Source organism: Rousettus aegyptiacus, unplaced genomic scaffold (genome assembly GCF_014176215.1).
Source record: "Rousettus aegyptiacus isolate mRouAeg1 unplaced genomic scaffold, mRouAeg1.p scaffold_m13_p_5, whole genome shotgun sequence".
NCBI lineage: Eukaryota > Metazoa > Chordata > Mammalia > Chiroptera > Pteropodidae > Rousettus > Rousettus aegyptiacus.
The window spans coordinates 71,016,665-71,028,530 of NW_023416308.1; the positions used below are offsets into that span (position 1 = coordinate 71,016,665).

The 11,866-nt window shown below is 33.3% G+C and overlaps 1 non-coding gene across 1 annotated transcript; it reads left to right on the forward strand.

The window, feature by feature from the left end:
- The first annotated feature begins 9,669 nt into the window (after positions 1-9,669).
- LOC118603276 lies at positions 9,670-9,776 on the forward strand. The gene has a single exon (XR_004951157.1). It is a non-coding gene; the product is annotated as a U6 spliceosomal RNA (small nuclear RNA).
- Positions 9,777-11,866: the final 2,090 nt, after the last annotated feature.

Below are 11,866 nucleotides of genomic sequence, written 5' to 3' on the forward strand. Positions count from 1 at the left end.
TATTAATGAGAGTAATAAAACACTTAAAACAGTGCCAATCTTATATTAAGTATGTATGTGTGTGTGTATACATGTGTATAACTTTATATAATTACTTTAATATGATAGCTATCATGTAGGATTGGAACCTGTGGTAATTCATCTTATTTACAAAGTAAGAGTCAATATACCTATCTCTCAGGTTTGTTGTAAGAAGTTCATGAAAATAGTGAATGAATTTAAATTCTAATCAGCCCATCTCAGTAACTTACCTTCAAGTTATCTAAATTCAGATAAAGTAAAACATTTACTTTTCTACAGATATACTATTCAGTTTTCTGTGTTTGAGATGTAGTCATGTTTTTTTGTCTGGTCATGTTTTTCTCTCTGGATCAGCCCCGTTCAATAAAACATTCTGTGATAAAGGGCATCTGTATCAGTGCCACTCAATATGACAGTCACGAGCCATGTGTAGCTATTGATTGAGCAGTACAAATGAGACTAATTCAAATGAGGAACTGAATTTTAAATTTTCTCTTATTTTAATTAATTTAAATGTATATATTCACAGGTGGCTAAGGCTATCATATCGGACAGTTTAGATACAGACTGCCTCTCTTCATGTCCCAGCCCTTCCCAGCTCCACTTAAATATACTATCTTCCCATGAATTTGAATCCTTCTTTCAATGACCATAGCCTTTTATCTGTAAACTGCTTATGATATACAATTTTCTATATTTAATTTCAGTTACACAGCTTATCACTAATGTTAGACTATATGGACCTAAAGGGAAGAGACCCCACATTCTGTATTTCTGTGCCCAGTATAGACTCTTTAACAGTTTGAACTAATAAATACTGTTGATGAACTGACTTAATGACTTATTGATTGACTGATTGATTAAACGAATAAGTTATTCTATTAATTACTTCATAAATTCAGTAAAAGGGGCTTTGACTTTTAATACTTCTGCTGCTAGATAACGCCTCTTTCATCTGGAAGGAAACTAATTTATCACTTAACAATCATCATTTATCCCCATTAATGTGATGACTATGATCTTCACATGGTTAGTCTGTCAAACTTAAAAAGCTAAACCCCATTCTGCCATACAAGATAAGTAAAAAATTAATTATACCTAAAAGAAAAAATAACGGTACTACATGAAATTTTTGGAATGAAAAGCTTTAGCATTTCTTTAATAATAGAGACCATTTGAGTACTAAAAGGTACTTAATGAATAAACCATCTTTTGCATCATAAATTTTATTTCAAAATGGAAGTTTATTATTTATAAACTATCCAGAGTATACATATCCCCCAGTACATTTTAAAAGCTGTATTTCCAACTTATCTTAGAGCTACTTTATATTCAAGGAAATTCCTGATACTTATAATGATGAAGAATATTTTACTTGCAAAATTCACACTATAAAATGATTTTGATATTCAGACTGTTTAGGTGAGAGAATATAAGTTATTCAGAAGCAGGAAACTAACATACTTCTCCCCAGTTAGCTGTTTATTATTTTTCAATTCACTGATGCTTTTTTTTCTGTAAACATATAAACAATTTATAAAATATCCCTTATTAATCCCTAGAACTAGCATTTCCCTTGGAATAAGTAATTTTTTACTTAATGAATGATTTAAAGAATGAATAGAAATACATATTTTTCTTATATGTGTGTATACAAACTCATATCCAGAATATATTGAGAATTCCTGCTTATAAATCAATAAGAAAATAGTATAACTACATAGAAAATGAAACAGAAAGCTTGAACAGACACTTCATAGATAGGATATCCAAATGGACAATAAGCAAATAAAATATTTCAGAATATCATCACTTATCAAGGAAATATAGACAAATATCACGAGATACCACTGCATATCCATGCGAATGGCTAACATTCAAAGATAAATAATACAAGTCTCTAGAGTTACAATGGTAAATAAAAAAGATGCAGTGCCTTCCCTCAGCCCATAAAGTATATAGGATGATTCAGAAAAGAAAAAAGCACTAGAAATACTGTTTGACCAGTATTATGATAAGGCAGTACCAGCTGCTATGAAAAGCAAAAAGCGACATTATTTTATTTTATTTTTTTTCTGGAGAACGTCTGGTAGACAGTTACGCAGAGAAATAGATAATTGTCAAAAGGGGATCAAAGCAGAAAACTATTTTTTTTTTTTGCAGGAATTCCATCTTGGAATTTTCCAACCATTAAAATTAAAAAGCAATATGATATAATACCAGCAAGACAGTCCTGGTAATTTCAGCCCCCCACCAGATTTTTTTTTTTTTTTTAACTCAACTCGTGTTGCAAAATGTGTTCGGGGAAATGGAATGGCAGGATACAGCAGTCCATTATGCCAATTAGCTTGCATTCAAGCCTCCCTGGTGCTTCCACCATGTGTTTGGGTCTCCTTTGAATCCCAAATTGTTTCATATCCTTCTCGGAATCTCAAAATCCTGATTGGTATGAACCCTGATGCCAAGAACGTTGTATAGAGAATGAAGAAAATCTTCTTTTGTACTTCTAGAATTTTAAGCTAATTTCTTTAATTGGATCAAGTTTAAATACATTTTCTTTGTGAGGGATTCTGTCCAGGAGATTCTGCCCAGTTGTCACAGGTTCATGGAGCAATGACTTGGGAACCACTGATCACAAAACACTGATTTCATAGCTAAAATTATAAGATTTGGGATCTGTGTTCAAAGGCTGTGGTTATTGTCCTTATATACTTCTTCATGAGCCTCAAATGAGATGATTTTTGATTCTTGAACACTACATAGGAAAAGGAGAAGGGGCACTAATCCTCTTCTATAAACTATCTATACCTTTATTCATGGTTTTTGAACCAAGTATTTTCAATAAATTTTCTGCTCAAATATTTATTCAATAAACAAATGAATGAATGACATGTGAAGAGAAACAAAATCCAAATTCCATGAATGCTATGATTAAAATTAATAGTCTCTCCTTTAAAAGACCCTCCTAAAGGACAGATTTCCTATGCAGACAAATTAATGAACAAACAGCATAAACAAATGTGGCTCGCATCTGAGATAATGAATGAATACTGGATACAAAATGTTGAGCAGCAGTGATGAAAATCCTTTGTTGATGCCCCCAGCAAATAACTAATTCCTCAGCTTGGTCAGGTTGTCCAGTCTTCGCTTCAGAGACTGGTCGGTATTTACCTCCCTCCCATATCAGAGAGAAGCAACATGTTGGTATAGTGTTGCAGCATAGTCATTAAACCACATGCCTCTCTGATATTCAGGGTGCACCATATTTTGTCTTTCCCTTTGGAGTTAGTCTATGCCATCAGTTAATATAAATTAGATTATCACTGAGAAGGAAAATATATTTTGATTGATAAGTGTATGACCTTGTACGAATTATTTAATATTACGAGACTCAGTTACCCCCTGTGAAAAGTGGAGAATATTTATCTTTTCAGTTTTGTTATTCAAAAAGTAATATATGTAAATCAACCAAGCTCAATGCTCTAAATAGGAATATTTAATAGTATTACTAAGTAATAAAATATTATTACCGCAAATGAATTAAATATACGTTTTAATAATAATTACAGTCTGCAGAGATAAGCATTGCCATCTACTTTTGTCTCACTGTAAATCTAGGATAGGGACAGAAGTGCTGATCCACATAGTTTATACTAATAAACTGTGGCTTAGAGTAGTTATTGACTTTCTCAAGTGATTTTTGCACACAGACAATAAGCTAGAGAACAAAATCTTTCACCTAGGCCAAGTCAGTATGTTCGGTGTTCTTTGTCTTATTATACAATAGTCTGGGGGACTGAATATCTGTCTGGGAATGAAATTGAAGATAACATAATGCAACGGTTATTACCGAAGAGATTCAGAAAAGCAGAGAGCCATGCCAAAATGAAGAGGAAAAGGCAGACGAGTTAATTATTTTACAAGACAGCAGTATGGTCACTTAATTTGGGTCCAAAAGGCACAAGAATACACAAGTATCTGCTATGGTGGCAGATAGACCTGTGTTGAAATTCAGCTTTACAGTATTTATTGTCTGATCTTGAGTGAATCTCCTCACTTTTTCAGGGTTAGTTTGTTTCATCAAATCCAAAATGAGGTTAACAGTATCTCCTTTATTGGCTTAGTCAGTTTAAATTAGGTAATATATGTAAAGTATATTAGGGAACCAATAAGTATTAGCTGTTTTTCTGATTACAATTTTAGTAAACAGTTCACTTAGAAGAAGTAAATCTGAATTTGAGGTGATACTTTTCTTTTCATAGCTTTGTCATTTTGGACGATTCAAATTTTCTAAAACTTTGTTTCCCCCCCCCAAAAGACACCAACAATATGAAGAAAGACAACTCTAATAGCACCTATCCTAACTACATTTAAAAAATAGTAAATATAACACATGTTAATGGATGTAAAATTGCTTTTGAACAGATAAATCATGATACATACATAAGTAAAATATGTTTTTAAATATGTTTATAAAATATGTTCAAGCATAGAAATCCTTCACTTTTTTGTTTTTTCAACTGTTCATGGCCCTGGGCTGCCAGGCTACTAAAACTAGAATGTGTGTAAACAGACTGTATTAAATGGGAACCTCTTGCTTTTCACATAGAACCATGCAACATGTAAATAAATGTGCCATTTGTAGAAACAATTTCCTTATCAAGCTTGAACACACCAGGCTACTGAAATGGGACCACAAATCACCTATACTGGGGAAAGCTTTGCTAATTATTTTTAATAATACTTATAGTTACTTTATGATTGCAAAAGTAATACATATTTTGTATAGAAAATTAGGGGAAGGAAATATAAATAATATAAATACAAATATAAATAAACTGACTTGCAAAACCAGGAGAATATCTGTTTTGCCCTAAATCTCCCCAGTCATTATAAGAAAACTCAGGCTCAAGGAGTTAAAATTATTTATTTTAGTTCTCAAGGGCAAAAAATTAACAATAGAGTTGCCTCTGGATGGGACATAGCATTTTTCAGTTTGTGTATCATATGCCCCACATAATTCCTGTTGTAAAATGTTCAGGCCGTTGGGGGATGTCCTGTTACTGCCACAGTACAGAAGAGTAAACCTGGAAGATGTTCAATAATGTGTCCAAAATCATACAGCCGATAGGGAGTTTATTAGACTGCAACTTTCAGTCCTCTCTACTACGTCATTGTACTGATCTTATACAGCCTGGTGGGTCAAATATGGAAGCAACAAAAACATCACGGCTTGGTTCAGAAATTGATAGTTGTGTCTGAGAAATAGCAATTTCATTCTTCAGCTAGCAAACTTTACCAGTTATTCAACTAACATATTTATTTCTAAATTTAGTTCCAGCCGTGTGAATTTGGTCGTATTGCTCTTACTTTTCTGGGCCTCAATTTAAACACCTATAAAATGGACATAAATTAAATGAGTCCACTGTCATTTTTCTTTGTTTGTTTTATTTTGTTTTAATTTATTTTTTTATGATGACATGGGTTAATGAAATCCAATAAGTTTCATCTGTACACTTTAACGGTAAAGCACATATATATTTTCACTGTGTGTTCACTTCCCATAGTTAGATTTCTCTCTGTCACCATATATTTGACTCCCTTTACTATTGTCATTTTGGATGTCCTCAGCCACATATATTAAAAAAAAAAAAAACATGTCAACCACAAATGTTTAACTAATAAGTATATTTATTGTTTCACATCACATTAGTCTGGATATTGCGTAGTTCCAAGGCTGGACCATGTCCTCAAAGGTTCCCTCCCACCCACAACACACACACACACATTTCTGCTCTGTCCAACCAATGTAACAGTCCTAATGATCTCACAATATCTGCTCAAGAGAATCACTTTAGACAGGCCAACTATTAGTAGATATACAAATATCCTTTCCTTAAGTCCCTTCTTAAAGAAAAGCGATACTTTATAGATACTTCTCAGTAGATTTTCTCTCATGCCTTTTGACCAGGATTAAATCATATACTATTTCAAAACCAATTACTGGTATGGTAAATAGTTGTCTTTGGGTATATTTGGGTAAATACACGATTTCAAACAGTTATGCAATTTTGCTATTTTAGATGCCTGCAACTTCTGGTAGATTATACTTTAGGAGAATGTAAGAACCTTTTCCTCACATTCCTATTATAATTTTTTAAATTCTTTCATCTAATAATCATAAAGTGGTAACTGATAGTAGTCATATTAATGCACTCATACCCATTCACCCCTCACCCACGCATATACACATTTTTTTGTGTGTGTGAGTCACAAAACTAGTGACCTTTAAAACATATTGCTTGCAGACCTGTGTGGAAAGAATAGTCTCACAAGTTGTTGTTGGTAGTTTAGTACAACCTATATGAAAGCATTTGGGCAATACCTTTGACAATCCCAGCTGTTCTAAGTGAAGCAATACATCTTCTAGATACTGTCAGTACCAGGATATTCATTTAAAAACATTTGTTGAAAACCTATCATCGACCAAGCAATGCCAGAATTGTTGGGGATAGTTCAGGAACAAAGTCAAAAAATATCCCTCCTTTTATGAAGCTTATATTTTGGTACAGCATTATATTTGATAGTAAAACACTTAACAAATAAAAAACAGAGATCACTTCTCATATAATATAGGAAGCTACTTTCTAAGCAAAGAGAGCTTCTATGAGAAATGATTCCTTATTCTTTTTAAAAGATTAATAACATTTTGTTACATAACCATAAAATAGCTTAATTAGCTAGTTCTTTATAGAAAAAAAAATGTATTATCTGGGAAAGGTTTGATTATTCTGTGGTAATCTCAACAAGCAGCCACTAGAACCAGTTTTTAAATACAACATGAGAAAGTTTTATGAGTACTGAAATGGAAAGATCTCCAAGAGGTATTGTTAAATTAAAATTGGAGAAAACAATATTTGTATTTGCTGGCATAATGTATAACATGTTTCTGGCAAGAGATATAATAAATTAACAACTGGTGTCTAGGAAGCTGGAGGCAAGGGGATTGGATAGTTGTGGGGCTGGAGAGAGAGGAATACTTTTCACTACAACTATCTTTTTGTAACTACGATATTTGAAAATATATATTTATTACTTAAGTTGAAAATTTAATAGCATAGTATGTATTACTGCGTTTGCCATTGTAAAAAATACACTTATTTTACTATAACTGTTCTTGATAATCTCAATTTATACTTATTAGCCATTTTTTTTCTTATATATAAGAGATGCTTTATATTCTGAGTATTTTTCTGTTAAGTTTAGATCATTGAAGTATTTTCACGTATATCTTATTTGTCTTTGATGTTCTTTGCCTAATAGGGAATTTTACTAATTCAATACAAAAAAAAATTGTCTTTAAATTTTTGTATTTAAGATAAACATTTGTTTAAGAATTTCTTCTAAACCGCAACACCATAAAAACAATCGGATATTTTCATGAACCTTGAATTATTTTGAATTCATTTGAAATTTATTGTCATATATAGTTTAAGAAAGGCTTCCAACTTCATTTTTCCTAACATATTTTAATAAACAATCAACTATTGATCCACTAACGTGTGATGCCTGCTTTTGGTCCCACATGAGCCCCAGGGTGGTGGTTAATCCACAGCTGATCCATCACCATCACCATCACCATCACCATTGAACCCCAGGATGGTCTTATCCTTCTTGGTAGTTCTTTCCTAGCTTTCTGTAGTTTCCTCGCAAATATATTCTTATCAAAACTGAACTGAAGACTTCGGGGACCCTCTGCAGATCTCTAGTACTCTCTTTGGGCAGAAATCTCCTCTCCAGGAGTGAATACTAAAAACTCTAGTCACTTTGGCACCTCAGACTCCCAGCTTCGGCTCCTCAACTCAGTGGATGTCATGGGGTCCACCTGGGTTCTTCTGCTTCTCAGTGCTGTGGTCCAGAAGCTCTCCCCACGCAGAGTGGGGAGGTGGCTACAGGGCCCACCTACTATGTTTTCTAACTCCCAGAGATCCTGATCGAAGGTCTGAAAACCCTTGTTTCATATTTGTTAGGTCTCCTTGTTCAGTCGTTTCAGACAGAAGACTCTGTAGTCACTGGTATCCCATCTTGGTTGAAAGTAGAAGTCCTTTAGTATTTCTTAATGTGCAGTAATACAAGTTCCCAACTTTGTTCTTATTTTTCAATATAATCCTAGTTTTTGCTATGCTTTTCAAGAAATTTTTCAAGGTTCTTCAAAGACCCGACTGGAATTTTGAATAAAAGTGCATTAAATTGATAGATTAAATGGGATGGTGTATCTTTTCACAAGGTTATGTCGTTATATCCATACATATAGGAAGGTTATTTCTTTAGGTCTTCTTTTAAGTCTTTTATTGGAACTGTACATTTTTAAAATCTTCTAAAGTGATTATCTTTTCTTTATTAATTTAATTTGTAGATACTTTAGAGTATCTTTGGTAATGTTGTGCATGGTCTCATTTCCTATTGCATTTTATGGCTCGTTATTGGTATAGAGGGACACTCTTGATTGCATATATCGAATGCATAGCCAGAAATTTTGTTTATGTTTTCTAATTAGTTTCAACAGTTTTTCTGCTGATTCTCTTTGATTTCCTACATATATCATACTATCATTTACGTCTAAGTATACTTTTGACTCTTCCTTTCCAATCTTTAGATTTTGATTTATTTTACTCTTGTTACTGAATTGTGCACTGTTCAGTGCACACTGAACAATATTAGTGGTAGTTGGAATATGTGTCACATCTCTAACCTAAGTGACAATCATCCTATATTTTCATATTTAAGTGTGATGTTTTCTTTTTGTTATTAGTAGGTAGCCATTAACAAGGAAAGGAAATCCTCTACCCATTTTCCCTAGAGATTTTTTTTTTATTTGATCAGATAAACATTGAGTTTTATCTATTATTTCTAAGTATATTAAAATGATCATTTTTTACTGCAGCGAATTACATCAATAAATTTTGACATTGAACTATTTTTACTGAGCATTAATTGTGTATGAGCACACACAAATATATTTTATTTCATTTTGTAATGTCTGTTTCAAGAGACAAAAATTATTTTTCTTCATTTTCATTTCTATCAGAAGGAGAGGATAGCTATCATCATAGCCTGGGTATAATCTTCTGTTATTCAGATTTTAAGCTCAACTCCAGAACCAGCAACCACATACTTGAATGAATGGGTTAAGATCTTTGACCATTAGTGTCCTCTTCTATAAAAATCAAAATAGAAATGAAAGTTAGGAATAAAATTCTCTGATGTGTTGACTTGTCAGCTCGTACAATCAAGATTTCTTTTCCAGTCTCTTCACCTTTGTTTTCTAGTAAATTTCATCCTTACATACTCATTTCTCTCCTCAAACCTCATCTTCTAGACACATTTTCAGGTCTTTCATGTTTCCAAGTTTTTGCATGTACTATATATACCTTCTGTGTAGCACAACCTTTTTTTTTTTTTTCAGGCAGTTATTTGATTAGCAGCAACTGATTCTGCCTCTTGCTAGATTAAGGAAATTGAAATTTATTGGAAAGATATTGAGTAGCTCACAGCAGAAACAGAGAGGAACCAGAGCTGTGCTTCAAGTTCAGGAAGAAGGAAACCCTTGATTATCTTACCCAGATGCCACATGACAAATCTACTCCAGTGCTCACTTCAGCAGCACATACACTAAAATTGGGATGATACACAGATAATTAGCACAGATCCTGTGCAAAGATCACATGCAAATTTGTGAAGCATTCCATATATTTCATATTATATATTTAGAAGTTGCTAAGAGACTAGATCTTAAATGTTTTCACCACACAAAATATGATGGAGGTGTTACCTAACACCATGGTGAAAATCCTATTGTAATATATAAATGTATCAAATCAACACACTGTACACTAAATTTATAAAATGTTATATGTCGATTATGTCTCAAAATTATTTTCCTTTTTTAGGTAACAACTTTATCAAAGTATAATTTACATAGAATAAATTCACTCAAAATATACAATTCACTGATTATTCAGAGTTGTGCAATCATCGCCACAGTGAACTTCAAAACATTTTCATTACCTTAAAAAGAAATCCCATACCCTTTAGCTGTCACTCCCTAACCCTGCATAATCACTATCTGCCCACCCATCCTAAGCAGATACTAACCTACTTTCTGTCTCTATGGGTAGCCTATTCTGGACATTTCATATACAGTCATGTGCTGCATAACTATATTTCGGTCAGTAATGCACTGCATATACAATGGTAGGTAGTCTCATAAGATTATGATGAAGCTGAATTTCCTGTAAGGAATAGAAAGGTATGTGGTTCAGAAGGGTTTTGTTTGTGTTTTCTCTGATAAGAGCAGTTTTGTGAGGCTCAGCAATGAATTCCTTCTCACTCATAGCATCTTGATTTTAAGTGTACAAATTACATCCCAATTAGTCAGCCATTAACCAGTTTCAGCACAGAGGAGCCTGTGCCCCCAGCACTGCATATTCAGAGGGTGCTTTTACCCTCCCAGATCTACTTTTATGGACTTTAGAGTACATTGCTGTAAATTCTTTGTTAAGGACTTAAGGTCCTATATGAAGCCACAGGTCCATAGGAACTACCTTAACAAGTATTAAGTGCCACTGCCAACTTGAGTGAAGTCGTCCTGTGGCAGTGTGGAGCCAGCCTATTCATGTACCTTGAAAATATTTTCAAGTTGTAATAATGGAGAGCATAGTAAAGTTTTATTTCTTCCATCAATTCAATGTCAGAGAGTCCTTAGTCTTTAGAATCCAGAGGTCAAGGGAACCAAAAACAAATTTCCAAAGTGAAAATACTGAGTTGTCATTTCTACATCCTCTCCATGTTAAGCACCCTCTTTTTTTTTTTTTTAATAAACATCCCAATATTTCTTAACCTGACCACTGCTTCAATATGTAGTAGACAAAATCACATTGTCACGACAATCCCCTATGTTTCTTTTTCTCTCCATCTTGAATTTGTATTCCTACTGATCCTCAGAACGCCTTCTCACTCCTTCCTGACAGTTATTATTATGGTAATCTACACCTTACCCAGCTAGTTTCTCCTTGATATTTTCAATCAGTCCGGTTGAAATTCCTGTTCATAGAACAACATTGATAGCTTTGATGTTCTATTTCTGAACCTGTTGGAAGGAAGCAGAATAAAGGCTTCTGGGATGGTGTTTATAAAGTCTACAGCAGTGTACAATAATGTCCTAGGCCTCCACATTCACTCACCACTCACTCACCCAGAGCAATCTCTATTCATGGTAAGTACCCTATACAGGCATACCATTTTTCTCTTTTATACCATATTTTTACTCTACCTTTTCTATGTTTACATATGTTTTGATACACAAATACTTACCATTGTGTTGCAGTTGCCTAAGTATTCAGTACAGTAACATACTGTATATTTTTAGATCATAGAAGCAATAGGCTATACCATATAGCCTAGCTATGTAGATAACTATACAACTTATGTTTGTATAAATGTACTCTGTGATATTCACACGATGACAAAACTATCCGATACATTTCTCAGAATGCATCCTTGTTGTCAGATGATGCATGACTATAAATGGAATCACGTAATCTATGGCCTTAAGGATCTGATGTTTCTTTTTATGATCTGGATACAAATTGTTTTAAGTCAGGTATATGATTTGTAAACATGTTCTCCCAAATATGTGTGGTCTTTTTGTTTTCATAACAGTGTCTATTGAAGAGCAGATTTTTTCGAATGGAGGTAACATTGGTTTATAGACTTTTGATGTTGATTGCAGCATAAATTATAATGCCATACTCCTGAAATTTGTATAATGCCATAAACCAATATT